Consider the following 23197-nt stretch of genomic DNA (forward strand, 5'->3'; position numbering starts at 1 on the left):
GCACACTGGTCCGATGATCAAAGAGCAAGAGAAAAGAAAGGTGAGGCTCGCCGAGCCATTTTTCTCTCTGCCCTTCAATTAATCCCACATGTGCTTATCGGCCAGGTTGGCACAATAAACTAACAACCTCAAGAATATACAACTATCTACTTCAGTTGTATCAGTGAGGAACATGCAGAAAATATTTAGATATTGTTGATTCCTCATAATCTGTAATGGTTAATAAGATTTAGCTGGGTCTGGTAGTGACAAATTTTCATGTCAGTTTAGGTGGAATTTTGCCTTGTCAATCTGGTGACAGCTTGATGGTGACTCTTTGTGGGCACAGCCTTCTCACAAGGAGGGCCCTAGGGACCCCTCCTGCTCTCTCAGCCTGCAGTTTCCTGTTCGCTGACTCTATTTACTGCCAGAGCCCTGGAAATGTGTCCATTGCCTTTGGATCCACAAGACTTTGTACCTACTGTCCTGTGATATTCCTACACTCCGCATCATTGCATGTGGCTGCTGGAGTCTGAAGAGAGACGTATGGATTAGTATCGGGCTTATGAACTTGAGTTGAACAGGGCTATGATGTTTTCTCCATATATAATTACTTGATATAAAGTTCTGTACTAAAGATATATGGATGTCACTGGGCTTGTTTCTCTAGTTAACCCAGCCTAACACACAGGGTTAATATGCACTAGAATAATCAACCACGAGAGAGCACAAGGGCAGCATTTTCCAAGGACAAAACTTAGGAGGCAGATAGGTATAAGAAAGGAGGATGAATGAAAACAGTAAACAAAGTTTGGGGAATTGTAATTAATATCGCAAAACAAATTTGTATTAAATACTGAATGGAAAATGAATGTACTCTGTAAACTTTCAACCAAACAACAAAGGAAAAAGAAAAGGCAGCATAGAAAGGTACATGCTTTTGCCATCACAATCATGAATCTGGTCTACTTTCAATTGAATATTGTTTCTAAGTGATCAAGAAAGTCCAGGAAGCTATGCTCACCTAGAAGAACTAAAATTAAGATTTATTTTCTCTACTATTCCTGGTTAAATTCACATTTATAAATTGTCATTTTCATGACCACCTCAGGGTTCTACTTCAATTCAATATTAAACCATGTAGCATCAAACATTAATGAGAAATCCAGACCCATTTATATTTTATGCTGAAATGTAGCCAATTCTTACACAGTGATAATACAATTATGGAACTAATTTTGAAGTGCATAATGGATTTCTAAAAGTTAACTTATTCAAAATAAGTTGCAGCCAGATGTTAAATAAAATACTGAGAGGAAGAAGGAAAAAAAACCCTCACTCATCATAGTTTATAAAGCATACTATTGCTTTTGAAATGCCTGAAAAATGCTATGTGAATACTAATATATTGTAAATAGTAATAATTCCCTCCCTACTTCTTTCCAAGTACAAATGGTTTGGAAGACATGTATTCTGAAGGATGTGGGATTAAATAATAAGCATCTGAACCAACACAAAGCCACTTGCTATTGAATTGGCTCTGACTCATGGGAACCAGTTGCATGATAGAATGTAGCTGCTCCCTAGGATAGCTGTTATTTTTACTGCTGTCTTTGTGTAAGCTAATCACACACCTTTCCTCCACCCCCACCATGAAGTCACTGAGTGTATTTAAACCTCCAACCTTTAGGTTAAGAACAAATGGCAAACTAATTTTACTGCCCAGGGTTCAGAACACACATTAGAAGGGTCAATTTTAATATACTACCTATCTCCGTTTTCTTCTTTTCTATTTGCTCCATGCTGTGGCTCTCACTGAGTATTATATCAAACGATTGTTTCCTGGTATTTTTCATGACTTCATCATTGCTACCTTGAATGGTGTTTTATAACCTTTAGCTTTCAATAATATTGCCACCCCCCCACCCCCCCCCACCCCCATCTGTCAGTCTGTCATCCTGTAATCGCTTGCTTGCTGTCGTTGACGCCAGAAGCCCTGCCACTGCTACTTCAAAGACCCGCAGGTCACGCAGAGTGAACACGTCCCAGCAGAGCTTCCACTCTAAGAACAGACTCCGGAGACGGAGTAGACTGTGCACTTCAAAGGAATTACCCATGACAACCTTGCAGATATCAGTGACACATCATCAGACACTGACAACCGAATGGGTAGAGACATTGCTTAACTCTGAGCTGCTCAACTACAAAGGCCTTCCAAATACGAGTGAGGACTTGAATGGAGTTGGTCTTCAATCACAGTGTTGGTAAGACTCGGGAGAAAGGATGAAGTAAAGGAGCTGGTAAGAAATGTTCACAGGGCAACTTGAAAAGGCAAAGGACAGTATTACATGAAGGCTGAGCGCGAGGAAGCCAGAAATGCTGAAGGCACTCAGACAGAAAGAACTGAAGAAAAACTCAAGCTTGAGTTGTATGACTGAAAAATGCAATGGAGAAATATTGAAGCATCAAGAGAAGATAGAAAGAATACACAGAGCCATTGTAGCAAAAATAACTAATTGACATTTATCCTTTGTAATAATAAATTATAAATTATCAGGGGTTCAGGGGGAGGGGGGAGGGGAGAGGGAGGGGGAGAAATGAGCTGACACCACCAGGGGCTCAAGTGGAAAGTGGGTGTCTTAAGAATGATGAATTTAACATATGTACTAAAGTGCTGGACACAGATGATGTATGCACAGATTGTGATGAGTTGTATGAGTCCCTAATAAAATGATTATTTAAAAAAAATAAAAGAGAAGACAAAAAAAAAAGAAGTTGCATGGGAGCAAAAACCAATAGTACTGAAGAAATAATTTCAAGCTGCACTGTAGGTATTAGCCAAAAGCAAGGCTGTGAGACTTTACAGAATACTAATTGACATGTTTCAAAAAGCTCATGAAGCACTGGCTGCACGCTCATCTAAGCCCAAGACTTTGGGAGGGTAGCTATCCGTCCAACTCACTGAAAGTGATTCATATTTGGAAGCATTCCAAAAAAGGAGACACAGCAGAAGGTGCAAATTATAAAACAATCTAATCGGTATCATATGCAAGTAAAATGCTGCTAAAGAGCATCCAACAGTGAATGCAGCAGTGCATGACAGCTGCCAGCGATTCAAGGTAGATTCAGAAGAGGACTTAGGAAACTGATAATGTAAGAGGGATCTTGGCTGAAAGAAGAGCATACCCAAAATGTGCTTACATGTTCTTTATTAACTGTGCAAAGGCATTTGATGGTGTAAATGATAGCAATCTATAGATAGCCTTGAAAAGAATGGGAATTCCAGAACGCTTCCCTGTGCTCATGATGCATCTGTACAAGAGGCAGCAATCAGAACAAGAGAATACCGTATGGTTTTAAATCAGGGAATGTGTGTGTCAGGGTTGTATCCTATCAGCATATTTATTCAATCTGTATGCAGAGCAAATAATCAAGCAATCTGGTTTCCATGAAGAAGAATGCGGCGTTAAGATTGATGGAAGCTTATCAAAAACCTCAGATATGCAGAGGACACCACCTTGTCTACTAAAAGCATGGAGCGCTTGAAGCACTTGTTGATGAAGATCAAGGATGGCCATCTTCACTATGGATTACAACTCAAATGGAAAGTAAACCAAAATCCTCACAGCTGGGACAATCATGATAAACAGAAAAGATGGATCCGCAACCAATCCCCCAGATGCAGTAGGTAAGAGATCAAATGATGCATTGCATTGGGTAAATCTACTGCACAAGACTTCTCCCAACACTGAAAAGCAAGCTATCACTTTGAGAACTAAGGTCACCTGACCTAAGCCATGGTACGTTCAATCTCTTCATCTCCATATGAAAATCCCAATCTGAAATGTTAGACATTGAATAAGGAAGACTGAAGGAGATCCTATGCATTGGAATCGGGATGCTGGTGAAGAAGATTGGAAGTACCATGGATTACCTAAAGAACCAGCAAATCTGCCTTCGAAGAAGTACAATGAGAATTTCTCTTAGAAGTCAGAATGGTGAAACTTCATCTCACGTACTGTGGACAGGTTATCAGGAAAGATAAATTGCTGGACAAGGACATCATTCTTGGGATCGTAGAGGAGCCATGAGAAAGAGGAACTGTGACAGGATGAATGGGCCCAGTGGCCGCAGTAACGGACTCAAGAAGGACAACCGTGGAGCACATTTTGTTCTGGTCACCGTGAGATTGCTGAGTCAGCCCTGACTATACAGAGCCTATCAACGACAACATAACCACTACCCCGCTGACCACACACTTTTCTCCACGAATTTGTTTATCTCGTCAGACACTACAGTCTTGTCCCTCCTGCGTCTCTTGTTATTCTTACTCTTTAACTTTTCCTCAGGAAATATGACCATGTAAATTCATCAATGATAATTCCTTTGACTTTTACTCATGCCATCTTCTTTTCTGGGGGCAAAATCCCTTTATTAAACTGTTTACCTGAAATGTAGGTGCTTCAAACAAATGAAGCTATGTGTGAAACCAGTATCATGATCATTGGTACAGTTGACCAAAAACAGAGTTGATAGAAGACATTAGAATTTTATTGAATAAGTATAATGATCATATACAACTCACTATTAGTGAAGACTTTCCCCAAACCGCTAGGTTAAACCCATACATTTCACATTATTCTTATGTCCTAAATGTTTTCATGATGATCGCAGCTGGAGCTCTACCTCCATTTCAATGATCTTGTGATTGACATATATCTTGGCTAATATTATGGGCTCCCTGAGGGTTCATTCAAGTCTAAAAAATGTTACTGGACATTTCATAGAAGTTGATAGAAGACATTAGCCACTGAAGTTGGACTTGCATAAGGTTGGAAATTTTAAGCAAGCATCTTGGCCTAAACAAGCATTTGCTAGGTGGCTGCCAAAAGCATTATTCAAAGATCAGCTAACTCAAAGGGTTGATCTTTCCACCAGCCTTTTATGCAAGATCAAAGCTAATGATAATATATCAAATAATAACAGGTTGAGTACATAGGTTGAGTATAGATTTACCAAATCTATACAGAAAGCAAGGTCCAGTCAAAACAGAAGTTTCTAAGGGGAGCTGCTGGGTCAATTAATTAGAAGGCAGGCAGGTCATCCCAGAGGGTTATCATGACAGTTGAGGTTTGCTTGTTTGTTTTGTTTTGTAGGTGGCGGGGGGTCTGAAAGCAGTCATTTTAATATATTTTCTCAAACGAAACAAGCTGATCATGGAACTTCGTATGGAGACATTTGAAGAAATAGGAATTTGCACTAGTGAGAAAAGGGCCAGGAATGGTGTACCGAGGAGTGTTTTCTGTCACAATCCACCTGCTCATTCTGAGACAGAAGCAAGAATCCCAGAATCCCACTGGGAAACCTCATTCAAACTAAAGCCCTGATCCTGCCCCTTCAGACTTATTTTGCTCCTAAACCTCAAAGGCCATTTCAAAGGAATGCTATTTGAGTGCCCTGAGGATGCTAAATTTGCCATTTTGACATGGTATAAATTGAAAAGCATCGAATTCTTCAAGGAAGGGCAAAAGAGCAGCTATCCGAAGTGCTAGATTAAGATAGGCTGAGAAGCTGTAGTTTCAATTTTGTTGCTTTTATTTAATGTACTTTTTTATGATTTTATAGCCATATTTTTACTTACCTTTATATAAGCATGAAATTTGGGAGTCATCTCTAAAACTTTGATTTCTTGTACTTCCCCTTTCTAATATTTTATCAAATTCTGTGGTTTTAACTCTTTAATATGTTTTAAAATTTTTAAACAGAAACTCTCGCCATCTAAGCAACAACTATGCTGGCCCAATCAAGAGTATTTTCTTGCCTGTTCTAACAAAATAGTTTCCTAACTATTAAGTCTACATTGCCTTTTGCTGATCACAGCTTCTTCTCCAAAAAGGAAACTCTTTCTCTGTCTTAATGCAAATAAAATCATTTAATGAACTATTATTACTCTTATGGTCATGATCAAGATATATTCAGATATAGCCGTCTGAATGGCCTTGTCCCCATTTCCTGTGCTTCAGCCGAATCATGCTGCCTGCTTTCAGTGCCAATTATATACTGTAATGTTTCTATACTCTTGTTTGTATATGCTTTGCCCACTGCCCTATTGTTCTTTATCTGGTGAATTTTCTTCTAGTCTCCAAATATTAGCTCAAATACCACTCATTATTAGTTAAGACTTACCTCAAACCTCTAGATAAAACCCACACATTTCACATTGTTACGTCCTAAACATTTTAATGATGTTCACAGCTGGAGCACACCTCCATTTCAATGATCTTGGGATTGACATATGTCTTGGCTAATAGCATGGGTGCCCTGAGGGATAATTCACAACTCTAAAAAAATGTTACTGGACAATTTTGAATAGATCAATATTTATTAAAAAGATTAATTGAAAAACATGTCAAGCCAATTTACCTTAATTGTGTGGAAACAACAGAATAAGGTAAAGCAAAAGATTTATATAGTTTCAGTAGTGAATCAGGCTTCTTTTCTTCCTTCTGGCTTCTCTTTCTTACATACCTACATTTTTTTGAATTCACAGTTTAGTATTTCACATTATTTTTTATGAATTTTGAAACTTAAGAGATCTTAAATGAACAAATGAGTCAGAATATCCCATTCTCATTCTGGTTTTAATACTTTCAAGTTACATAATTTTGAGCAAGATTAGTTAACTTGGATTGTTCTTATCTCTTCTTTCAAAATAGAGATGAGACCATATCTTTTTGAAGAGATTGTTTGGAAACTGAGTGGAAAAGAACAACTCACAGAAGTATCTGGCAAACTTAAAAGTTGACCCAATTTAATCATCATCATTATTTTCTGAAGGTAATGGTTATTATATTTTTCTATAAAATGTGCACATAAAAATTAAGTCCTGTTTAATGAGTTACTTTAAATACCATAATATTTTTAACTTAAATGAAATCTTGAATTTTGTACCTATACAATGGAATTACCTTTTGCATGTCCAAAAAGAACTCAGTAGATGCCCTTGGTCATCATAAGATTTTCCTCACATTCTACAATACAGAACTTTCTGCAGTTTTCTAATCAAACATTTGATCCTTTTATGAGTCATATGTACTTTAGAGAGCAGCTGGGGGCTATGACAGTAAGGTTAAAGAGCTTAAGAGAATGCTTTCAGGCTATCTGAGAGGGCACTCATAAAGGTGGTTGTCCTACTACATCAGAATGGACTGCAGAGTGACAGTACAATTTCCCTTTGAGAGAAACTACTCTGAGAGCAAATTCTCAACAGGAAATAAAGACAAATTTCCAGATGAGTTCAGGCCATTCCCTAGTTTCCTCAAAGGGATTAAAAAATGACAATGTGTAAAGTTTACAACCTCTGTAGTGGCCTACATAGAAATAGTTACTGGAAAAAATAATCCAAAAATGATTCTAGGACTCTGAATCCTGTACATGTCTCACACATTTTATTCCACTTTTTATTGTTACATACTGTGTTAGTCTGGGTTGACTAGAGAAACAAATTCATAGACACTCATAGATGTGTAAGAGAGACCTTTTTATCAAAGAACAATTGTCCATTAAGAGAACATCCCAGCCGAGTCCAAGTCAAGGGCACAGATCCGATATTAACCCATTATGTCCAACACAGGTCTATAAATTCTTCTTCAGATTCACGCAGCACATGCAATGACACCAGGTACAAGAAGAAAGATCACAGGCCAGTGGATGGAAAGTCTTGTGGATCGAGTGGTACCGGAAGCATCTCAGCACTGTCACGTGTCCTTTAGCCCCAGGAATCTGACTCCATTAGCGTAACACATCTAGCTTGTCAACAGGAATGTCTCTCAGGGGGAGTGTGTGTGTCTCGCCTCCAGCAAGTTATTTATCTCCCTAGCACCTCCAAATGAGGTCATCAAGCTGCAACCTATTTGACAGACTAAACTCCACCCCTTAACTTTTAGTAGTCTCAAATTGACACCAGATTTTGTAACTACCACACATACCAATAATTGATTCCAAGGAGTCACTAAATCTTACTTTTAGTATGTATTAGATTTCTCCTACACTAGCTCAGAATTTTAATCATCAAACACTCTAGTTTTTGGACTTGAATCCTTCTATTTTACTTTCCAAGTAACTTTTTAGTATGTCCAGGAAAACAAGTAGAAAATCCTTATTAGGCAGTTCGACAGCTCAGAAGGGTCCAAAAGCTGAGTACATTACTTCAGTAGTACTCATTGGTTGACAAGATGTGATTTGGGGCTTCTTCTGAATAATTATTGGAGAAATATATACATACATAAAGAGAAGTGGTAAATATTTGGTATAAAAAACATGGATTATGGGTTTGTAGAAGAGAGTAAGAACAATGTGATTTCCAAATGATAGCACATCATAAATTAAATATTAGTCAGAGTTCAAATATTATTCCCTGAACAGATTGGGCTTTCAAAGGCTATTTTATATAATCATCTTAGGTTTCCAATTTTGATTTACTATATGGCTATATGGACTGTCCCTTGGGAAAGAAATGTATTATTCAATGACATTTAAGTACAACAAATATGTACACTGCAGACCTTTTAATGGATTAATTGGTTATAGGTTTTATTAACCTCTAGTAGGTTAATAAAAATTGATTTATCATAACTTCAAAAGGAATTGATTAATCATAACTTCATAATCTCCAAAGCAAACCAAATTCACTGTTATCAAGTGGATTCTGACTCATAACAACCTTACAGGATACAGTGTAGAAGTTACCTCTGAGATTCCAAGACTACAGTTTTTTTTGCAGGAGTAAAGTTCCTCATCTTTCTCCTGTGAAGTGGGTGGTGGTTTTGACTTACTGACCTTATGGTTAAAAGCCCAATGTCAAATTATTTCTTCTTTCTTTCCCTACCATGTATAGTAATTCCTTGAATTAAATGTTTGTTTCTACTTATGATATTTTCCTTCAGATAAATCCTATAGCCAGATAAATATTACAAATCTTATTATGAGCACCCATTATTGTCTACTCAATAAATTACTTAGAATAAACAAGTAAATAAATTATTGTGAGTGCTGCTACCTTCTTAGATAAAATACCTCCCTAAGGAATGCTAAGGCAATAAGAAGCAGTTGGTACACTGTGCACACTCTGAATAACAGACGTCATTCGACTTTCTCATTCTGCATATAAAACATCCAGCTATGCCAAACAGCTTCTTGAATTACAATTGTTTAGTAAAGTAGTATATACTGGTATTGAATCCAGAGTTAAGCACCTATCCACTTAGTATAAGTGTGTTATTCATTTTATTTTTCATTCATTGTTCAAAGATTTAAATGATAGCTTCTGTTAAGATAAATTTGGAAATATAAAAATGAACTTCCTTTTTATATTCACATGACAAACAACAAATAACAATTGTTATACAACAGCTACTGATGTTTCTATTCTATGAAAAAAATCCAAATAATAAAAGAAAATCTGTCTTTTGAGATCACACTAAGAAATAATGTTGGGTTTCCATTACTTTCTTCTTGGAAATTTAATGCATTTAAACAATCTTATGTTCTAATTACAGTTTCCAGAACAATTCACTGGATAACTCGTTTTGGCTAACAGTTGTTATGAGCCTTCTTACTAATATGTAAAACTATTATAGATATACATAAAGTGATTCAAAATTTATAAAATCACATGCACATTTGTACACTGTTTTCTCTGTAATGAAGAATTTAAAATGAAAAACTACTTAAGGTTTTTTAAAGAAATATTTGTTGTAACAGCCCATATACTTCTGTGCCTATATTTTATTTTCATTTTTTCAACAAATATTTAGTAAAAGCTTCCTATGCCTGTGTACCTTGCACTGCTCTGGGCACAAAGGATATGATAATGATAATGAATAAATCAGGCAAAACAGCAAATCCGTGGATCGCACAGCTGCATTTTAAAATTTGACCTAACCTGAGGCTAATGTGAACTTCTTACTAGTATCCTAGTAATTTAGCCTATCTGTCACAGTCCTATAGTTTGTGTAATTATTTATTCTAGTAGAAAATCAGACTCTTCCTATTTTTAATACTTGATGAAGGATGCTGCTCGGTACATCCTGACAGTTCCTTAAGTTTTATTTCATATTTCTTTCCATGCATTTGTATGAACTATGCAGTGATTTAGTGGACTTGCTATTAAAGATCCATTGCTTAAACCTTCAATTTTCTTTTAAAGTCACAAATCAATTTCATGATTTGAAGCTAGCTTACCATTACTTTTTTTCTCAAATAGTGCATTCATTTATTTTATATTTAGATTTCAAAGGTGTTATTTTTCATTAATATATACAGAGGCATGGCATTAATACATAAAAGCGATTGGTTAGAATGTGTTAAACATTAAGACAAAAAGAACTTAATTTGTAGCTATCACAGCATAAAATAAAAGAGAATATTTTACACTGAGAAGGAAAATATACTAATAATTCAGTTTATTTTACTCATAACTCTATAGACGTAAACATGCATGCATATTAAATGGGAAGGTATTATGTACAATTCCATAAACTTTAATCATATTACTATAGCTAACATTTGATAGATGCTAAGTATTGACTAATAATCAACTGGCCAATAAACAAACATATACATATTTTAATTTGGGTTATAGTATTATGCACTGATTCAGAAATCAGTTATTCTCAAAATGAATCCTCTGCATCTTAGCAATGGTAAGATTCCTCTTTGATTATCAACAGAAAGAAAAGAGGCTACTTGGCAAGTGGAACAATTATCGAAACTGCTCTAGTTGACTTTAGAGTAAGGGAAGGAGGAACTGTAAATGAGCATCACAGAGTACTGTAGATGCCTTTCAACTAGGATAGCAGCACTAATGACTGGAGTGCTGAGTACATGTCTGCTTACCAAAAAGTCCTCAGTTGGAAACCACCTAATGAGCTTGGGAGAAAGACATGGTAATCTGTGTCTGCGAATACTTACAGTTTGAAAACATTATACTCTGTCCTATAGGAAAACTGCAAGGAGGAATTTAACTCAACAGCAAGAATGAGGACAAACAACAAGTAGACCTGACTAAATGAATTCTGCTTATTTTTGTATTTTGTTTTTGATTACCCAAAGAGAAACTAATGCCTTTTAGAAGGGAAGTCCATTATAAAAAGTGATTAATTGAGAACCTCCAAGAGACGTATTACAAATGTTAGCGTTGTACCTTGGAAGAAGCACAGGCTGTATGATAAGACTTCATCTCACAAACTTTGAACGTATCAGAAATAATCGGTCTCTGAAGAAGGGCATTGTGCTTAGTAATGCCACAGTGACTTTAAACACAGCATTTACTTTGAGTGTGGCACAGGAGCAGCTGCGGTTTGTTCTGTCTTGCACAGGGCTGCTATGCGTTGAGAGCAACTTGAAGACTCTTTACTGGAGTCAAGTGTACATACCAACACAGCATTGAAAAGCATAACTGAGATAATTATGTTAATGTCAATAAGTTTTGAGTATATTTTGGCAGTGATACAATATTTTTTTAAATGGAGTGTGGATTGTAATAATGGTTGAAGAACTCTGAAGACTGTAACTTTGTTTTCAATGTGAACTTAAGTGAATGAACAAAATAGTATGTTAATTGCATCTATATAAATGTGTTAAAAAATAGCACTCTATTCAAATTCTATCCATCGTAGCCAGATATAATGCAACAAGAAATATAATGAAGAAAATGTATTGTCAGAGAAAAATGCAAACTCATTCAATTGCAAATTATATGGATTTCTAAATGTTAAATGAAATAAACCTTACCTTAAAAATAGAATATTATATAATAATAATTTTCTGATCATTAGATAAACAACCACAAGTTAGTAATAATATATATTTATATACACGCATATAAAAGCAAAGATAAATAACTAAAGGAAGGGAGAGGTGGAAAGGCAGATGGATGGAAGGAAGGAAAGCTGATTTATAGTCTTAAGTGTACACAAAACCAACAAAATTGTCAGGTGCCTAAGAACAATTTCACAGAAGACTTATGAAGCAAACATGATTTTTTTTGTGTAGCATAAAAGAGATGTACCATATAGGATACTAGTACTCAATATAATAAATATATCAATCCTCTTCAGGTTGGTCAACAAATGCCCAGAGATTCTCATATTTTTCTTATAGTCATAAGACTTAATGGCTTTTCTAGGGAAAACTCTCTTAAACAAAGAAAGCACAAACCATAAAGTAAAATAAACTGAATTTGACATATTTATCAAATATTGCTTAGATGAAATATATCAGTTGCAACATTTAGTGGTAGATAACAGACAAGAAAACTATTAGCAACACATATTAGAGAGATGAGATTTATATTCAAAATTTTTGAATAAGCCCTAGGAATAAGTAGAGAGAAAAAATACTTTAAGTATGGGAAAACAATAGACTAATTTGTTAAGAGAAAACGTATTCCTGTTGTTGATGTTATCTAAAGTGAACAAACTAAATCTACACATGGAGTCAGAAACAGATCTTTAAAGCAACATTTTAGCATGCTACAATAATGATACATAGCGAATGCCAGGTATCTATCTTTAGTCAAACATTGTGTTCAGTCAGACATTGTGTTTATTTTTTAAATACTAAAAGAACATTTCCTAAATATGCCTAAATAATCTAAATTTAAGTTTCTTTTAATATATTAAATGTTTAAAACTATTGACGGATTGATAGTGGTTAAAGATCTCTGAAGACTGCAGAAGGGGGTGGAATTCAAGCACAGGTATCCTAATATTTTATATATATAAACTGTGTCAAATATAAAATAAAGGCAATCTTTATATAAAGTGTGGAATCAGCATCAGAAATTGTTATTTTAGATCCTAAACCACTAAAGAAAAATCCTTTTTTCAGATCACTTTCTAATTGCAACTGCAACCTTTTCTTTTATGTTATATATTCACTGCCATCAAATCTGTACTGACTCGTAGCAATCCTAGAAGGCATGATAGTACTCCCTCTGTAAGTTTCTAAGACCATAATTGGTTGAGTAGAAAGTTTCATCTTTTTCCCGTGGAGTTTCTGTTGGTTTCCAATTGCTGCCCATGTGATTAGCAGCTCAACTAGTAATGACTCTAGTACTAGCACTCCTGCATGTCCAGTGAAAACCACTCACTGTCAAGTTGATGCCTGCTTGTCTCTACCCTGTTGAGATAGTCAAGGTTGATTGTGCCAACCTGGCCGATGAACACAGGTGGGGCTAATTGAAGGACAGAGGTCATAAATGGCTCAGTGAGCCTCACCTTTCTAGTTCTCGGGTCTCTTGCTTTCAGATGGTCGAACCAGGGTGCAGCTGCCTTAGCCAGTTCCCTGCTTCAGCTGGCAAGGCTCCTGAAAGAGATCCCTGAGGAGAAGCCGCATGGACCTACGCCGATGCAGGCCTGGGTGCTGGAGCAGCCTTGTGGAGACCCCTGACAGTGCTGAGATGCTTACACATTCAATGATTCGGCTTTCCTCCTGCAGTCAGCATCATTGTGTCTGTTTTGTGAGATGGAGGAGGACTTTGTGGATTGGTGTTGGACATATGGGTTAATGTTGGACTTGGCTTGGACAGTACTGGGTTGGGATGCTTTCTTAATGTACACTTACCCTTTATACAAAACTCTCTCTTATATACATATGACCTTCTGTGGATTTGTTTCTCTAGTCGACCCAGACTAACAGATTATGGTACATGTTAGTTATCGGCCAGGTTGGCACAATAAACATTAACTATCTCACCTGTAGAACAGGGTAGAAGTGCCCCTGTGAACAACCAATGCAGTAAACTCGTTTTTCTCCCACATCTGCTGGTGTTTTCCAACTGCTGACCTTATGATTTACAGCACAAGTAGCAACCACTAAACCACCATGGGGCCATCGGATACGGCACAACTGGCTAACATCACATGTCTCACCAAAGAGAAGCCCTTCCAGCGATCACATTAGGGGCTCATTAATTAAATGTTTGACCAAATATAGTAGAGTAATTTTTAAGTTGGTAATTTTGTATGTCCTGAGAATTATGTTATAAATATCTGAATGGCCTTGGCAAAGAAAAGTTTCCTTAACTCTAGGTCAGAAAGGGAGATATTGATCTCTTCAGAAAGTTTAATTCTGAACATAACCATAAACCTTTGACACTGGAAATGATTTCAAGGCTCCCTTCCCCAAAATTGACCCTCAATTCTTTGTGTTAAGGAAAATATCTTGCTGCCAGTAACTTCCATTCTCATATGATTCAGATGAGACTCACTGGACTCCCTTGTTTACCTAAACAAGGCCAGAGACAAGCTTTCCAAACTCTTATTCCTTCTCCCATCAATTAATCATTGAGTTATTTTTTCTCACTGATTTTCAGAAGCAAAGTAATTGTGAGTTAAACTTCAGTTAAGCCTCTCCAAAGTCCTTGGACTATGGATCACACTCAGACTGGGGCAGCCTAGGAAAAAAAATCTGAACCCTACTGACATTTTGTTGGTTTCAACTCATAGGGACTAGGATTTCCATTCGAACCATGGTGCTGGCAAGGAACACTGACAGTACCAGGGACTGCTGAAGGAAGAACTAGACCTGGATTGGAAGGAGTGCAATCAGAATGTTCCTTAAGGAAAGGATGGTGACACTTTCTCTCAGTGGACTTTGGACATGTTACCAGGAGAGACTAGTCCTTGGAGAAAGACTCCATGCTTCCTAGAGTTGGGGTAGTGAAAAGAGGAAGGCCCTCGCTACCATGGTTTGACACATGGCTGACACGATGGGCTCAAACCAGTGGTAGGATTCAAATAATTTAACAACTGGTTCACTGCCCTAAGGACCATTTTAAGTATATATATACTTAAATATATATTAATATATATACTGAAATATATATTAATATATATACTGAAATATATATTATATATTTATATATTATATACTGTATATTTATATATATTATTATATAATATATATTATATATATAATACTCAAACATAGTTTACTATTTCATACAGCTAATACTTAAATAAACACATTCAAAGAAGTACACAAAACTAGAAAACAAATTTTAAAATATTAAATAATACCTGAAAAAAAACCCCAGTGAAACTGTTATTTCCATATTCCTTCTTTATTGACATCCTCACTAGTAATATCCTTCTAGTTTATCCTAGCATCATCAGCGGTGTGATTTCTCCTTAACCATCTTTTCACTATTGGAGTAGGATCCTACTCCTTTAGAGGTAGGCCAATGAGACAATAGCCTTTGTGTTTGATAGATTAGAACCTGGTAGGCAACTTCTGTCCTCTGAGAAATCTTTGGATGAAATTACAGCAATTGATCTGACAGTATTTTCAGCTCTTGGAACACTTTCAGGAATTGAATAATTCACTCATAATGTCTTGTGGGAATTTTGAGTGAAGCACAAAGCTTAAACATATGAAAGTGTGTCATCTTCTGAGTGTTTGGCGTGTTTTATGTTATATGTTTGTTTATTATAGTAACAAATGCAAGGGAATAAAAGTGGAGTGTTTCATCCAAAGTATAATGAGTTTTGTGAATTGAATGAATAGATATAACAAGAATAGTTCCATCTATTTTTTTTTAATATTGATGGTCACAATGACTATTACTGCAGGCACTTAGAATGCATGTTGTGTAGAAGAACGCTAACAAAAAGGATGGATCTTGTTAAACGATCCATCCATACCCACCACCCCCCAGGGTGACAAACATGGGTGAAGGTAGACAGCGGATAGTGTAAGAAAATAATAGTAATCTATAATTTAACAAGGATTCATGAGGGTGGGAGAATGGGGAACTAAGGAAAAAAATGAGCTGATATCAAGGGCTCAAGTAGAAAGAAAATGTTTTGAAAAGGATGATGGCAACATATGTATAAATTCCCTTCACACAAATGGATGTATGGATTGTTATAAGAACTGTAAGATTTCCCCCACTAAAATGATTTATTAAAATTAAAAAAAAAGGCCTGGAAGTTTGTGATGACCATATTGGGCTGCTGTCCAGCTGCGCACCTTCAAAAGAACCCTGATTACAAGTGTCCTTTGAACAACCAGGTCTCTGAATTCAACAAAAATAACAAAATTAGATATTGGTTCTGCTGAAACCTGTGGGAACAGGCTCAAACCCATCACTGACCGAAACATAAGAACAATTAAGAGGATGACGCAAGACAAGACGGTGTTGTATTCTGTTGTACACAGGATCCCTATGAGTCAAAACTGGCTGGACAACAATAGGGTTCCCAGAGTTACACATCTTTAGGGGAGTAGATAGTCTCATTGTTCTTGAACTGAGTGGCTAGTGGGTTTGAACCATCAAGCTTGTTGTAAGAAGTCCTATACTTCCCCAACAGTGATACCAGGATACTATTCAGCTTTAAAGATTCCTGTTGGAAAATAGGCTACCTCATTATAAAAAATTTGGAGTTACTCTTTGATTATACACCCCTGTTCTCTATACCTGAGTTTTATCTAGATTTATTTACTTTCAGTTTCTATAGAAGAAAAGTTGTTTTCTCCAAGTTTTTGATCATACATATCTTAGAATCCTACTGCTATCGCTAATGTAGGAGTCCTCCTCCAACTATTACAATGGCCCTTTATCTTCCATGTTTTTCCTTCAGGGATAAGCATTGCATCTGCCATTCTTTCTAGAAGGTTTTGTTTTGTTTATCCCCTTCAGTTTCTGGATCGAGGTCATTCAATTTAATAAAGCAAATTTGTAAGGTAGCATAACAGGGACGGGGTGGTCCCTCCACATCCCTGAAACCCCCTATAGGAGATTGGAAGAGAATCAGGGGAGCCCTTAGACAGCCATAAAGACTAATTGGGCATGCTCCAAATTCAGGCCCCTGAGCCAGGTGGGCGGTACACCTGGACAGCCCAAACTAGGCCCAGGTGGGCTTAGTTTAGTCAATGGGGTCAACCAATACATGCCTGGGATCAGCGCTAAAGGGAACTCCACTGCATTGTACCCTCTCTAATTGGGATGGATTTAACCCGCAGACAATGGAGGAACAGACGCTGATCTCATTCTGCAACACCATCTGGTCTCAGTACATTCTAGGTGATGGGCAATCCTGGCCCAAGAACAGCAGACTTCCCCTTTTGACCCGGATTCAGCTAGAATGTTTCTGAAGAGGGATGGGAAAGCAGAAAGAATTCCCTTATATTAAAACAGTAAAGACCTTCATTCTCAGTGTGCCCAGGACTCCTAAGGGGCCCTGAAGCTGAAGGCTACTATACCCCCAGCCGAGCCATACCACCCCTGGACCCTGGACCCGTAGAGGCTGGGGAAACAGGTGACCCTGCTAAGGTTCTACCCTTAGTGGGGACAGCTGGGGAGTTTGGTCCTCAGGCAATTCACAGGCCTTTCACCCTAATTGAACTCAGGAGGATTAAAAGTGACCAGGGTAGTTACTCTTAGAAATCTGAACAGTACATAGAGAGTTTCCAGCACCTCACCCTAGCCTATAACTTAACTTGGAAGAATGTAATGGACAGACTCTGACAGACTTTGAGAAAGAACGAGTGCTATAAGGTACTAACACGTTTGCAGAGAGTTTATGTGATGAATGATAAGTACCCAATAAGAAAAACAGCTGTGTCTATTACTGACCCTGCTTGGGAATATAATGATCCCAAGGATGGGTGGGCACTGGAACATTTTCTGGTGTGTATCAGAAGTGGACTAAAGTCAGCTAGGCAAAAGGCCATGTGTTAGATAGGGTTCTCTAGAGAAACAAAACCAGGACACTTACTAGTATCAGATAGATTAAATAGAGATAGAGATACAGCATGAAGTAATATAACAGCTAATTAGTCTACACAGCAGTACAGAGGGCTCATTTCAACTCAATCAGTTAAAATACTAGAAGTCCTTCAACTCACAAGGGCTGCTGGGTCCAAAGTCAAGGATTCAAACAGCTGAGTCTTTCCTACAGAAATGCAGGCAGTCTGGCCACAGGGAGCAAAGAGCAGGACAGGTCACTAACAGTCAGCAGCTCAAGAACTTAGCAAAGCAGGCCTGGATGGGATACTGAACTCAAGCAGATACCAGATCCAGTAGTCTCAAGCTCAAGCAATGTACACACTAGTAGCCTGGCAAAGTAGGTCTCAAAGGAACCTAAAGCTCTAGCAACAAGATCCAAGATCCTAGATCTTGTCGTACAGGTAGTGTAGCTCACAAATTGAGGCAGAGAATTAGCTAAAGCAGCCACATACTGGTCTGATCACCAGCGAGCAAGGCATGGCTTGCCTAGCCATTTATCTCTTTGCTCTCCAATCAAACTGGGACCTTATTAATCCCACATGTTCCTATTGGCCAGGTTGGCACAACAAACCTACCTATCACAGGCTATTACCTATGCCTAAGTAATAGCTATTCACCAGAGGCCTTAGGAAAGCCCTGTAGGCTTCTTAGAGAGGCTAAAAGCAGCCCTGAGGAATCATACCACTGTAGACTTAGATTCCTCCAAAGGGCAAGTCTTGCTCAGAAATAAATTTCTCACACAGGCTGCACCAGACATGCAGAAAAAGCTCTAGAAGTTAGTGCAAAAGCCTGAAGGAGTACCCTAGAAGTGATGTTCACTAGTGCTAATGCCCAACTTTTACACTAGGTACAAAGAGGGGAAGGCCCAGGCTCAGGAGACAGAGAGAAGGAAGAATATTCGGCATGCACAGCTACTGGCTGCCACTGCTAACTGGCATCCATCAAATGCCTCCCCAGTTTCCCAGACCCCTGAACAAGGCACCAAGTGCTATGTGTGGTGGCAGCTGGGTCACTGGGCTAGGAATTTCCTTAACTGTAATAGGTCTCCCTGAGGGTCATGCCACCACTGCAAACAAACTGGCCACTGGGCAGCGTTTTGTCTTATGGCAAATATCCAGGAGTGGAGTCGCCCACAGGGTAGTGTACAGTTGCTATCTGAAGACTGAAGTCGCCCAGCCTGGATGGCCAAGCAGCAGGAGATAGCTGTTACTAGTCTGGAACCTCAGGTAAACTGTGGCAGGTAGGTCAGTAAATTTCTTCCTAGATACTGGAGCTGCCTATTCTGTCCTTATTTTCTTCCCCAGACCACTGTCACCTTGCACCTGTACCATCCTGGGAGTGTCATGAAAACCTGTAGTCAAATACTTTACAGAACCCCTCATGTGCCTACGGGACAACCTCTATTTCTCTCATAGCTTCCTAATAATCCCTGAATGTCCAGCTGCTCTCCTAGTCTGAGATGTATTGTCTAAGCAGCACACCTACATAGTCATTGGCCTCATCCTAGTCCCATGATAGTTTTCCAAATGTGCCTTACTGTGGAGGAGCTGCAGTCTCCCCCAAGGAACCATGGGAAAATGCCATAAAACCTAAAGTCTGGTACATGGGATTTCCCGGGAGAGCTAAGTATGCAAACCCTGTAAAGATATTTTCTAAAAGATCTCACCCAGTTTCCCTGCCAGTGTCAGTTCCCTTTGAAACCCAAAGTCATCAAAGTATTACAACTCCTTATTAATAAATTCCTCCAGCATGGACATTCGGTCACTCTTTACTCCCCCTGCAACACCTCTATATTACCAGTGAAAAATAAAGATGGATAATAAATGAAGCAGTATTCCCACTGCACCCAGTAGTACCGAACCCTTATACCCTCCTAGGTAAGTACCTAACCCTTACACCCTCATAACCCTTAGATCCTCCTATACCTAACCCTTATACCCTCCTCCTAGTATCTAACCCTTATATCTAGAAATTCCTAGCTCCACGCAGTGGTACAGAGTCCTGGACTTAAAGGATGCCTTTTTCTGCATTCGCTGGACCAATGGAGCCAGTGCCTTTTTGCTTTTGAGTGGAAACTAGAACAGGTGCAGTCATACCAACTTTTCTGGACTGTCTGGACAATCAGCTTCCAAGATATCCCTCATTTATTTGGAGAAGCCCTAAGCCAGGACCTAGCTGGTCTTAGAGGGAGGCATGGTCCTACACTATGTAGACGACTTCCTCATCTGCTCCAACACTCAGGAACAGTCTATTGCTCATACCATACAATTTCTAAACTTCTTGGCAGAAAGAGACTATATAGTTACCAGGGCCAAGGCCCAACTAGTACAACAGGAGGTAATGTACCTGGGACTAGCTCTATCAAAGGAAAAACAGGACTCTCCTTACAACAAGTGAGGGCAATTGTGGAACTGCCCAAGCTGGAAATGTGGTGACAGCTACAAGTGTTTTTAGGCCAGATTTGTAGAATCTGGATTCCCAACTACAGACTCCTAGCAAAACCCCAAAATGAGAGTCTGAAAGGGAGATGTGACTTAAAACCAACTTAGGGCTCTTCTGCTCCAGGCTCCAGCACTGGGTCTCCCAAACCCTCAAAGAAGTTCTTCCTATATGCTCATGAGAGGGAGGGGGTATCCCTGGGAGTGCTGATCCAGAAGGTAGCCTCAGCCAGTGGCATATTTATCAATGAGGTTAGATCTTATCTCAGCCAGCTGCCACCTTGCCTAAGAGTGATAGCTGTCATGGCCCTCTTAGTCCAATAAGCGGTGAAGATCACCATAGGAGGAACTTTAGAGGTCCTGACTAATCATTGGATCTCTGAAGTGCTACAAGCTAAAGGCTATAACTGGCTTTCTGATAGTCACCTATTAAAGTACCAAATCCTTCTTATAGAGAACCCTGATGTCACTGTCCAGACTTGTAGCACCCTCAGTCCAGCTATGTTACTCCTTGACTCTGGGGAGGACAATAAGCCCCTCCATTCCTGCCTTGAGCTACTGTCTACTAATAATTTGCCTTGACCAGACCTTAAGCTGCCTGTGACAGATTGTGTCTGGGTCTCAGATGGTAGCAGCTTTGTGACTGATGGGGTGGGCAAGGCCAATTATGCCATTGTTTCCCTTGATCAAGTCATTGAAGCCAATCCCCTGCCCCCAGGCACTTCAACCCAGCTCACTGAACTCATAGCCTTGTCACGGAGCTTTGAGCTAGAAGAGGAAAAGAAATCCATGCTGTTTACTGCCTCCAAATATGGGTTTTTGGTTCTCAATGCCCACTCTTCAATCTGTCAGGAAAGAGGATATCTAACCACCCATGGAAGCCCCAAATCTTAGAAGCTGTCAAAAAACCTGCTGCAGTGGCTGTAGTGCACAGCCGAGGGCACCAGAAGGGCAACTCAGAAGTTGTAGTGGGCAATCGAGCAGCTGACAGGACTGCCAGCCAGACAGCCTGGGACACTAGCCCCTTAGCCTCCATAAATGCCCCAATTCCCCCAAATAAGCTTGTCCTCCAGATTACTCGCCAGAAGAAGTGGAACAAGCAAAGACACAGAAATTCAGCCTTTGACCTGATGGATGGTGGGAGAAAGACAACAAGCTCCTCTTGCCGCAAAGGTTACAGTGGAAAGTCATGAAAGCCTTTCAAGATGCCACTCATCCTAGCCATAAACCCTCCTTGACCCTGCTCACTCAGCAGTTCTGTGGGGCCAACTGAACCTCAAGCATCAGGTCAGTAACCTTCCACTGTCTCACCTATCAGACCGATGCCCCCAAGGAGCACTCAGAAGCCACCTTGCTCAACTCGTCAGCACAAGGGATCCTACCCTGGGGCAGACTGGCAGACAGATTTGACCCAGGTTGCAGCCGTCCAAGGATTTAAGTCTCTTCTAGTGTTCATAGACACCTTCACCAGGTAGAATGAAACATATCCCACCCACACTAAGGCTCGTGAAGTGGCTAAAAGTTTACTTCAGGAAATAATTCCTTGATTTGGGCTTCCCAAATCACTGCAGAGTGATAACGGGCCGGCTTTCATCTCCCAAGTCATTTGGGCAGTCTCTCAACACTTAGGAATAACCTATTGTCTCCACTGAACCTGGAGGCCACCATCTTTGGGGCAGGTAGAGAGAATGAATCAACACCTGAATTTAACACTCAGAAAACGGACACAGATGAACTGCAAAGATGTGCGGCCAATAACTCTGTTACGTCTCAGGACTGACCCTCAGCAACCTACATGCTGAGCCCGTATGAAGTTGTACATGGGCAACCTTTTCTTCTAACAGAGCCAACTATAGATGCTGAGGTAGCCTGAATACAGCAATCTGCCATAAGAGTAGCCCAATGTCAAGAGGCATTCCATCAGTATAGGCTGACCCAGGCCCAAGGGGAGGAAAAAACGACCACCCTTGTGCCTGCCAGGAGACCTAGTTCTTATAAAAACTTGGAAGGATAAGTCCCCCAATACCCAGCTTCAGCCAGTCTGGAAGGGTCCTGTGTCAGTAATTCTCTCTAGCCCCACTGCTGTTAAGCTTCCAGGACTAGTGCTTGGATCTAAACGTCACGGGGGAAACCATGGAAACCTTGGAATCAGACCCCTCCGAAGAGGACACACAGAAGTACTTCTATGAGCCATTGGATGGTCTTAAGATGGTGTTTCACCACCACCCCAGCACAGGTAAGTGCTCCACAGAAAACCCTGCCTCAGACCCACTACTGTCTTTAAGCTAGTAAATGCTTTCATCCAATTCTTTTGTTTAAAGTAAACTGGCACCCATGTCCGTCCATCCTGAGGTTTCTTTTCTAAACTTCCCGTGACACTAACCCACACCTCCAAGTGCACTGCTGTCTCACAGCTCTGTCCCTCACTGACCTACACTGCTCACCTGTTTTGTTTGCTCCAGAAGTCAGGATACCAATGTCTCTAACTCAGGTGTGCCAACCCCAGCATCACCAGCCCCTGGACCACCCCAACCTCATCCAGCATGGGCCCTGAGTCGACAACCTCTTCCAACAGAGTAGGAAGGGTATGGACCCAGAGCCCCATGTCATGCCCCTTTTTGCCAACAGGAAGCAGCTAGAGATGTCATCGCTCAGTACCCCAAAGTTTTGGGTCCATAAGGCCTTCAGTGGATAGCAGAACAGGGATGGGGGGTGCCCTTCCACAAGCCTGAAGGCCCCCTACAGGAGACTGAAGGAGAATCAGGTAAGCCCTTAACTAGCCATAAAGACTAACTGGTCATGCCCCCAATTTAGTGCCCCCCCCCACACACACACACCAGAGCCAGGTAGACGGGACATCTGGGTGACCCAAAATAGGCCCATGTGGGCTTAGTTCAGCTATTGGGGTCAACCAATACCTTAGACCATGCCTCGCAGCCAGAGACCTCAAATACCTTGACCGCAAGACGGCCAGCCCTCTTCTTCT

Source organism: Echinops telfairi, unplaced genomic scaffold, assembly GCF_000313985.2.
Source record: "Echinops telfairi isolate 266 unplaced genomic scaffold, ASM31398v2 ScPeMD7_70;HRSCAF=299, whole genome shotgun sequence".
Classification (NCBI taxonomy): domain Eukaryota; kingdom Metazoa; phylum Chordata; class Mammalia; order Afrosoricida; family Tenrecidae; genus Echinops; species Echinops telfairi.